This window comes from Oryx dammah, unplaced genomic scaffold (assembly GCF_014754425.2).
Source record: "Oryx dammah isolate SB20612 unplaced genomic scaffold, SCBI_Odam_1.1 HiC_scaffold_27, whole genome shotgun sequence".
NCBI classification, from domain to species: domain Eukaryota; kingdom Metazoa; phylum Chordata; class Mammalia; order Artiodactyla; family Bovidae; genus Oryx; species Oryx dammah.
The window spans coordinates 65,649,146-65,660,131 of record NW_024070211.1 but is presented as its reverse complement, the minus strand read 5'-3'; the positions used below and the strand labels follow the sequence as shown (position 1 = coordinate 65,660,131).

Sequence of the window (10,986 nt, the reverse complement as noted above, 5' to 3'; positions counted from 1 at the left end):
ATTCTTGCCTAGCAAATCCCATGGAGAGAGGAGCTTGGCGGGCTATAGTCCATGGGATCACAAAGAGGTCAGACACTACTGAATACACACACACACTACTACTCAATAATTAGGCAAAAATTCCTATAAAAATGGGCAAAAGACCTAGATACACATTTTTCCAAAGAAGATATACTAATGGTCAACATGTGCATAAAAAAGTCAACATTATTAATAGAGACTGAAAATTAAAACCACAGTGATATATTACCCCCTCACTTGTTAGAATGGCCTACATCAAAAGCATGAGCAATAACAAATGCTTATGGGGATATGGGGAAAAGGAAACCTTTTGAAAACTGATTTAGCCACTATGGAAAGCATTATGAAAATTTCTCAAAAAATTAAAAATAAAACTAGCATATGATCCAGCAGTACACTTCTGGGAATATATCAAAAGGAAGCAAAAATACTGACTTGAAAAGCCTCTCTGCACCTCATGTTTGTAGTAACATTATTTCCAGGAAAGCTGTGAAGCAACACACCTAAATATCCATCAGTGAACAGATAAGGAAATCATGGCATACTTGTGTGTGTGTGTGTGTACACACACGCGCACGCACAGTGTAATATTATTCAGCCATTAGAAAAGAAAAGTAAAAAGCAAATGAAACAAACAAACAAAACCTTAGCGGAAACCTTGCCATTTGCAACACAGATGGACCTTGAAGGCCTTATGCTGGGTGAAATAAGTCAGACAGAGACAGACAATTGCTATATGAGCTCACTTATATGAGTAATCTAATATTTAAAAAATCATGGAATAGAAGATTATATTTGTGCTTGCCAGAAGAGAAGGTGAGGGTTAATTGAAGAGGGCTGGTTTAAAGGAACAAACTTCCAGCTATAAGATAAATAAGTACTAGGAAAGTACTGTACAACATGATGACTATAGTTAAGTTGTTAAGAGACTGTATCCTGAATTCTTTTTTTTTTTTTTTCTGAATTCTTATCACAAAGAAAAATTTATCATTTTCCTTTTATTGTCTCTAAAATGAACACTAACTAAACTTATCATGGTAATCATTTCACAATATATGTACATCAAACCATTTTACTGTACACTTTAAATGTATACTGATTGTATATCAACTGTATATCGATACAACTGGAAAAACGGGCACTAGATTATGAACAGACATTTCTTCAAGTAAGATATGCAAATTTCCAATGAGCACATGAAAAAAAAATGAACAGCATCATTAGCCACCATGGAAATGCAAATTAAAACCACAGCGAGATACTCCTTCACACCTACTAAGATGACTGTATTCAGACAGACACAAACAAGTGTGACGAGAACGTGGAAAAACCGAGATCCTCTTACACTGCTGAATGTTAAGTGGCAAAGCTGCTTTGGGAAACAGTCCAGCAGTTCCACAAATGGTCAAGTATTTTTACCACGTGATCCAACAATGTTACTCCTAGGTACATACCCAAGAGAAACAGCAATATCTACACTTATAAAAATTGGTACATGAGTGTTCACAGCAGCATTATTCATAACAGCCCCAAGATGAAGGCAATCCAAACAGCCATCAGCAAATTAATGGATACATAAAATTGTGGTGTGTCCATATAATGGATTATTGTTCAGCCATAAAATGGAATGAAGTACTGATTCATGTTATAACATGGATGAACCTTGAAAACATGCTAAATGTAAGATGCCAGTAGCAAAGAACTACATATTGGATGATCCCGTTTATATAAAATACTCAGCATAGGAAAATCTAAAGATTAATGACTGCCTAGAGCTGAGGGGGTCAGGGGGATTGGAGAATGATGGGTAAGAGGTTTCTTTTTCAGATAATGAAAATATTCTAGAATTGACTATAGTGATGGATACACAACTCTGTGATTGTACTAGAAGCCATTGAATTTTATGTTCAATAAATACAATTGGATAAATTGTATGGTATGTGAATTATATCTCAATAAAACTTGTTAAAAAAAAACAATTGAAAAGCTAGGGCCCTACCACTTAAGCTGTTTTTCGTCCAGAGGGCCTTCTCTTTTCGGGGTCTCCATACCCTGTGCTTTACACCAACCAGCCAAAGTCTTGATTTTTAAATTCTTGTATGTATGCATATCACACACATACACATGACATGTAAACACACACATAAACACACATTTACACCAACACACTCACACGGACATGCAAAGACAGTCACACAGACTCACACACACAGACATATGCACTCACACTTACACACCAACCTGCTCCTTGGTCAAGGGAACTACCCTGCTTTCTGGTTGAGGCAATAACGAGGGGCTAATACAAGTCAGTACCCAAATCACTGTTTTAATTTCTTTTTCTGCAAGTGGAAACAGTGGGTGTAGAGAAAAAAGAAGAATGCAAGGCACAACTTTGAACTTCATATTCACCACATGTGGGATTCTGATCTTTATTCAGCAGCCTCAAAGCGTTTGACTGTGTGGATCACAATAAACTGTGGAAAATTCTGAAAGAGATGGGAATACCAGATCACCTGACCTGCCTCTTGAGAAATCTGTATGCAGGTCAGGAAGCAACAGTTAGAACTGGACATGGAACAAAAGACTGGTTCCAAATAGGAAAAGGAGTACGTCAAGGCTGTATATTGTCACCCTACTTATTTAACTTATATGCAGAGTACATCATGAGAAATGCTGGGCTGGAGGAAGCACAAGCTAGAATCAAGATTGCTGGGAGAAATATCAATAACCTCAGATATGCAGATGACACCACCCTTATGGCAGAAAGTGAAGAAGAACTAAAGAGCCTCTTGATGAAAGTGAAAGTGGAGAGTGAAAAAGTTGGCTTAAAGCTCAACTTTCAGAAAACGAAGATCATGGCATCCGGTCCCATCACTTCATGGGAAATAGATGGGGAAACAGTGGAAACAGTGTCAGACTTTATTCTGGGGGGCTCCAAAATCACTGCAGATGGTGATTTCAGCCATGAAATTAAAAGACGCTTACTCCTTGGAAGAAAAGTTATGACCAACTTAGACAGCATATTCAAAAGCAGAGACATTACTTTGCCAACAAAGGTCCATCTAGTCAAGGCTATGGTCTTTCCAGTGGTCATGTATGGATGTGAGAGGTGGACTATAAAGAAAGCTGAGCACCAAAGAATTGATGCTTTTGAACTGTGGTGTTGGAGAAGACTTGAGAGTCCCTTGGACTGCAAGGAGATCCAACCAGTCCATCTTTTTTTTTAACTTTACAATTCTGTATTGGTTTTGCCATACATTGACATGAATCCACCACGGGTATACATGCATTCCCAAACATGAACCCCCCTCCCACCAACCAGTCCATCTTAAAGGAGATCAGTCCTGGGTGATCAATGGAAGGACTGATGTTGAAGCTGAAACTCCAATACTTTGGCCACCTGATGAGAAGAGCTGACTTATTGGAAAAAACCCTGATGCTGGGAAAGACTCAGGGCAGGAGAAGGGGGCGACAGAGGATGAGATAGTTGGATAGCATCACCGACTCAATGGACATGGGTTTGGGTGGGCTCTGGGAGTTGGTGATGGACAAGGAGGTCTGGCGAGCTGTGGTTCATGGGGTCACAAAGAGTCAGACACGACTGAGCGACTGAACTGACTGACTGAAGCACAGAAAGTAAAAGTGTTAGTTCCTCAGTCCTGACTCTTTGCGATCCCATGGACTATAGCCCACCAGGCTCCTCTGTCCATGCAAGGATATGGGAGTAGGTTGTCCTTTCCTTCTCCAAGAGATCTTCTTGACCCAGGGATCTAACCCAGGTCTCCTGCATTGCAGGCAGATTCTTTACTGTCTGAGCCACCAGGGAAGCCCCAGGAGGAAAAGAAATGATAAAGTTTAATTGGACCAGTCAGTGCTGCCCTCCTTGTGTCTATGAGGGCAGCACTGTGTCTATGTGCCTCACTGGTGTGATTTCAGCTGAGCCATACAGAGTTGAGTACAAATCTCTACCCTGTACCTATCACCTCTTGCCACATGTGAGGCTGGTACTGGAAGCTAGTACTACAGATTGCTTCCAGACTGTTGTCATTCTCATGCTGGACTTTCCAGCATCTTTCCATCACTGTGGCTCTTGTCTTAAGAGATTAGATTGCTTGGTATAAGTACAATCTCAAATTCTCATTTCAGGAAAAAGTTCTACCCTGTCTATGGTCATTGGCGTCCAGGAAGAAGTTTACCATCAACTTTTGTAAAGTTCTTCCAATTCTTGAGAAAGCCTAGAGAAGCTTCTTGCCTTCTCTCCCTGGATAAGAACTATGTAATGTGTAGCCCTGATTGCTCCTGGGAGTCATCCTGCACCCACAAAGGAAACGAGGCTCAGAGTAAAGATGATTCTGCAAGTGGCGGGTGGCGGGGGGGCGGGCAGTGACAGGATGAAATTCAGTCCTTGTTGACAATATCCAGATCAATCAACCCTGGAACTCTATTTCTGGACCTCCTATTGTATCCAGCAATAAGTCTGTCTGTGGTTAAACTCAGTTTGGATCAAGACTTTTGAGCCTTGGAATTAAGGCTCAAAACTGTAACTGTTGAGATTTCTGGAAGGGATGCATGGCAGCTTGGAGGGGACCATGACAGCAGTTGATGTGTGTGGAGAGCTATGGAGACAATGTTCTCCCATTTGCTTGTGTATTTATGAGTCGACATTAATATATGTGTATGTGGATGAGTACAATGATATACTTGGACCACTGAGTTCTCTTATTCATTCACTCCTGCATGAATAAAGCCTGTATGAAGCCCTCACTCTATTCAACAAATCTCCTAATGTAAGGGGAAGGGTATAAGTGTATGAGTATGTGTGTGATCTCAGAGAACATGTGTGCAAATGTTCAGTGTGCCTTCTTTCTGCCAGAGGGTTATTGAATTTGTCTACAATCTGCTCTTTTGGCTGGAGTGAGTGTCTCCATGAAGAGGAGCCCTTATCTCCACATCATCTCCATGTCTCATCGTTAATTCTTTGCTGAACAAAAAGTTGAAGCTGACTGGGGTTTGGGGCGGTCAGTGTCAAGCGGTGTACAAATGGCAGGTTCTGGCACTCATGATCTTTGCACCAGGAAGCAAGGTTTTGGCCCTCCAAGGGGGCAATGGCACAAAACACATCCAAACAAGGTTCATCTCCTATAATTGATTTCTTCTGGCAGGTCTGACCTCCTAATGGTGTCCTGCCTAGGCTGGCACTATTATAATTAGTCTCTGAACCCTGAGACGCCAACCACATGCTGGCTTATAGAGACTGGCTCCCTGGGTTCAGAAACTTGTCACAGGCAATTCATAAAACAAATAATTCACTTTATAAAATAGTACTATGCTTTGATCTCCGTTTTTACAATGATAAATTCCTGGTAATTTAATATTATACAGTGTTAATTATGTTAAATAAGAAAAAATGTATGATCTATATAGATACCAAAAAAAGGCATGAGATTAAACTTTGCTTACCTTTTGACTTTTTAATTTTCTATGTAAACTAGAAATAGATATATATTTCTGCAAAATAATAAAATGCTATTCAAACCAACCACCAGTGTTGTGTTTAATGATTAATCACTAGGTTAATTTCTATCAAAATCAGGGAAAGATGAAGGTAACCTCAACTAAGCATTATTATTTAACATTGGTCTGGGAATTCTAGCCAATGGAACAAAATTTTGAAAATCAAGAGAAGAGATAGAGAAACAAAAGGAAAATCAAACTATCATTATCTTGCAGAATTTTGACGTTTTGTTTTGACAGTGATCTTAAAGATTAGACCTGACTTCTGAATGATTTAGATACTTACAAACAAAGCTAGAAAGTTAAATACTTTTCTCTGATCATTTGAGTTTATGTATTGACTTCAACCAGATAATTATTGTCCAGCAACTAAAGGTTACTTAATTCAAAACTCAAATTATCATATTCAGCAAATGTTCTCTATGATAAACTGTTTATAAACAATAATTCAAAATAATACCTTGGGAGAAAAATTTGCAGGTACCATATTTCTTTGATTTTTAGCTGCAATTTAAAAAATTATAAATATTTGAGAAATTGGGGCACATCTTAACAATTGATGTGTATGCTTAGTGTGTCAGTGCGTTCTTTTTACAGAATGGCTGTTATTATTTTATAGCTTTAGCATGGAGTCAACTTTGCTGAAAATTAGATGTGTGTTGGGGGTTTATCTATAGTCCATAGGGTTGCAAATGGACATGACTGAAGCGACTTAGGATGCACATATGCATAACAGAGAACTCACAGAGATGTGAAGCAGAAACTCATACACAGCAGCACTAACACATTAAGTGAAATAAATTGTTCTGGGACCCATCTGAGAGGGTAAGTTAAGCAGAGTTTGAGATACGTAGGAGAGGGGCAAGAGGAAGAGTCATATTTTCCCTAGGAATGGGAAAAACGCACCAGAGAATAGAATGCAGGTGTTTTGGTCCTTGTGGGTCTGAGTGCCTTTTGGACTGAGAAGCTCAGGGCCACTGTGACACTGGGCTTGTGTCCTGCAGTAGTCAATCACTTTGCTGCCTGGAGAATATTATAGGGGCTTCAGGGAGTGGCCATACCTCTCAGAGAATTTTTAGACCCCACTTCCCACATCCTGGACCTTTCCTACCTCCCTCTTTCTTTTATGTCATTCTATGTGAAAATAAAAAATGTTACTTTGGCAGCTCATGCCCCAGGTGAAGGGGATGACTATTTGTCACAACTGCATGGCCCCTCAGAAGACCTGGGTCCTGATAAGTGACCTGAACTTCATGTTCCTAGGGTGGGGCCTATGAGCCAGGGCCCAGATATTAGACCTGAGGTCACTGTTCTGGTTGGAAACAAAGGGAAGCAAACAAGATTCCCATTACTAAAAACAGGAGGTCAGGCAAAAACAGAAGAGCAGATGAGAGAAAGGTGATAAACCATGAAGCTAAGCATCTGGGATCCTTTCTTTTCCAAAGAGAAGGAAATTTCTACTCAGGCTGTATGTTACTATCCTTGCAGATATTTATTTTTTAAAACAGCTAATGCCAGATCCCATTCTCAAAGAGTCTAATTTATCAGTCTGGAGTGAAGCCTTGGCTGCTGCTTCTTTTTTTTTAAAGCACTTCTTGTAATTCTGGAGAAGGAAATAGTAGCTCACTCCAGTATTCTTGCCTGGAAAATTCCATGAACAGAGGAGCCTGGTGGGCCACAGTCCATGGGGTCGCAAAGAGTTGGACACAGCTGAGCACATAATCCTTATGTAATTCTAATACACTTCTGGGATTGAGAACCACTGCACCAAGCCTGTTTTGATACTATTCCTACGATGGAGTTTAAGAAGCCCTGACTTAACTGAAAGAGAACTTTGGGGCCTTGCTTAAATGGACACAGAACTCCATGCTTCTCTCCTTCCTCCCACTTACTTCAGTTCTATTTTTACATTTCTGAATTACTTGAATAATGTCTTTCTCTTAACTGGACTATGAACTCCATTGGTCAAGAACACAACTATTTTTTTCACCATTGTTATCACTCCAGAAGCTTGGGCACTCAATCAATAGTTGTTAAATGAATGCATGCTTAGTCACTTCACTGACGTCCAACTCTTTTGCAACCCCACGGACTGTAGCCTACCAGGCTCCTCTGTCCATGGGATTTCCCAGGCAAGAATATTGGAGTGGGTTGCCATTTCCTTCTCTATTGGACCTTCTCGATCCAGAGATTGAAACTACATCTCCTGCATCCCTGCAGGAGGTTTCTTTACCACTACTGCCACCTGGGAAGCCCCCGTTAAATGAATAGGTGAATAATTAAACAGCACTTACCAAGTTGTCTTACATCCAGTGGGGGCCTGCTAAAATTGATTGCTCCATGACAAACTCTTTTCATAACAAGAATGCTCAGAAGAAGAAAGAGATCAACTCAATGTTTGGGAACACATGTACACCCGTCGTGGATTCATGTCAATGTATAGCAAAACCAATACAGAATTGTAAAGTAAAATAAAAAATAAATAAATAAATAAATTTAAAATAAATAAATAAAGTGATTATTCATAGTTTAAAAAAAAAAGAAATAATAATATTCACTCACTTCCCAAGAGATAATGAGCATGGAGCTTAAATCCCTCAGTTTTGTTTTGTTTTTGTTTTTTTTTGAGTTAATTTAGGAACTGCTTGAGGACCTGAGATGAGCCTAGGAGGAACACTGACTTTGGAGGGTCATAGTGAAAAAAGGGATGTGGGACAGTCACAAGGTGGATGTTTACTTGACTTACCCAACTGCAGCGTAGCTGTTAGTGAAATCTAGATTGTACTGAAGAGGGAAAACATCACAGGTAGAATCTCAAATCAAGAGCTTCAGATTGAAAGAATGAGATGAGGAGATTCCAGGGAACTGATATAATGAAACATGGGATGAAAAGCTAGAAGGATGAGAGACAATTTGTGATGTCGAGTCCAGGATGAGAGAAACCAAATTTGAGAATAATGGGAGGGTAGCAAGGCTCCAGAGAAGGCAATGGCACCCCACTCTAGTACTCTTGCCTGGAAAATCCCATGGACGGAGGAGCCTGGTACACTGCAGTCCATAGAGTCACAAAGAGTCGGACACGACTGAGTGACTTCACTTTCACTTTTCAGTTTCGTGCACTGGAGATGGAAATGGCAACCCGCTCCAGTGTTCTTGCCTGGAGAATCCCAGAGATGGCGGAGCCTGGTGGGCTGCTGTCTATGGGGTTGCATGGAGTCGGACACGACTGAAGCGACTTAGCAGCAGCAGCAGCAGCAAGGCTCCAGGTTTTATAGAGTTGGAGGAGTTAGGCAGCTAAATGGTGGGGGTTATACCTGCAACACTGGGAAGAAAATATGGGTAACCAATTGCCAATCACAAGAAGTTAACCAATTCACCTAAGGAGATGCTTGCCTAAGGGTTAAATCAATTTCCAGCACAACAATGATGAAACCAGCGTGAGTTCATCCTGCATAGACTCCCTAAACATATAGGTTACTACAGGATTCACGTGTAGATTATTTTCTGAATTTCCTTGCCTCATATTCCAATAGCTCTTTTCTCCAACCAAGAAATCCTTCAACGGTTTCTTCACCGGTTATTATGAATACCATGCGCCTGATATACTCATTGTATTACTCTCTTTCAATTTTCAAATAAAGAACCACATACTATATTAAAATTGCATTAGTTATACTTAAGTTTTAAGCTTAAAGTAGCTAGTATAGAATCAATCATGGAGTAGCTAGTATCATTCATTCTCTATGAAAACAGTTATAAAAACAGAGTATAATCTGACAAAAACTGCCTAAAGACACTGGAGAGCAATAAGGGAAGCCAAGACTTATAGACAAAGATATGGAAGGAAATACAAGTGCTTTGATTTCAATATTATGGGTTGAATTATGTTCTCTCCCCAGACTGATATATGGAAGTCCTAACCCCCAGTATCTCAGAATGTGATCTTACTTGGAAACTGAGTCTTTGCAGATGTAATTAGTAAGGGGATATCATACTGGAGAATGATATACCAATAGGACTGTGTACTTACAGAAAGAAGAAATTTAGACATGGGGAGAGTACCATGTGAAGATATGCTCCTACAAGCCAAGGAACTGCCAGAAGCTAAGAGACAGGATGACGGGAAAATTATTCTTATTTTGCTGTCTTTTCAAATTTTCTTCAAAATGCTTTGTTTGTTGGTTTTTAAACAGAAAAACATGTCTTCCTTGCCAATTGTTAGAAAGAGAAAAGTAAGAGGAGAAGAGAATGAGTACATGGGCAGGCAGATCTGGGAGGCTGAAGATAAAACAGAATCAAGGCTTGTTATGCAAGACAAAGAAGGAAAGCTAGGTCAGGCCTCCCTGTGGATGACCAGGTGTGAAATATACTTCACCAGTGCACGTTCTTCTTTAGTCTACTGACTAGTAGGCCAGGTAAGGAAAGGATGCCATGTTGCTTTTTACTCCATCTCAGTCCTCACCCCTAATGAGGTAGCTGCTGTGGCTTTCATGCATTTCACTATAATTTCTTCACATTCTTCTTGGGTCAGTAACCCTCCTGTTTTACTTTTATTTCTTCAAATTTGGGCAGCACAACTGCAATGTAGCCTTCGGTGGATGGCTTCTCTTGAAGAATAGATGGTTTATGGAAAATGTTTACATTCACTTCCATCAACCATCCTCTAACACAGTTAGATATGATATATTCTTCTCCACCTGAGCAGTAAATCTTACACAGAGGTGCAAGTTCTGTGAGAAACTGTGTCCCCTGCTTAAATTTCTCAGAGACTTTGTTCTGAAGGCTGCTACAGTTGGTACTTGGAGAAGGCAATAGCACCCCACTCCAGTACTCTTGCAGTTGGTACTGATTTGATTAAAAAATTCTTTTAATTGTTTTTTCCACTTTGAATGAGACTGTGCCAACATGATGACATGTGTTCGGTTAGAGTGCTATAGTATACAGTGGTCCTCATAGGGTTTTCCTTTGACATCCTGCTGTTTCTCCACATCTCTGCAAATGCCATTCCCTTGGCCTGCTTTGTATCAGTGAGTAAAGAAACGATCCACAAGCAACAGCATCACAGGCTCAGCAGCCAAGGTGGCCACAGGGTCCTTGGGATTGGTAGTCATGACAACCTCAGGTGTTACAAACCCTCCTAAACCTTATTCTTTTGTAGCATCTTCACGGGGGAGAATGGTCCTGTCAATAGCTTAATTTTAGACTTCTAGCCAGAGATGTCAGATAATAAATTTCTATTGGTTAAGCAACCAGTTTGTGGTACCTTAATATAGCAATCCTAGTAAACTAATACCACGAGGTTGGCATTTTGTTCACAATTTCCTCTCAGGTCATTTGTCAACATTTAAGTTACCTATTGATAAGCCAAGTAAATACTGGAAAGTTATTAATAAAAGTGAGACAAATTTCCACAAAGTTACAGTGTTAAGGAGAAAACCCTTGATCTCAGAA

At 40.0% G+C, this 10,986-nt stretch overlaps 1 pseudogene; it reads right to left on the bottom strand.

The window, feature by feature from the left end:
• Positions 1-9,976: 9,976 nt before the first annotated feature.
• LOC120854125 lies at positions 9,977-10,646 on the bottom strand (annotated as a pseudogene).
• Positions 10,647-10,986: the final 340 nt, after the last annotated feature.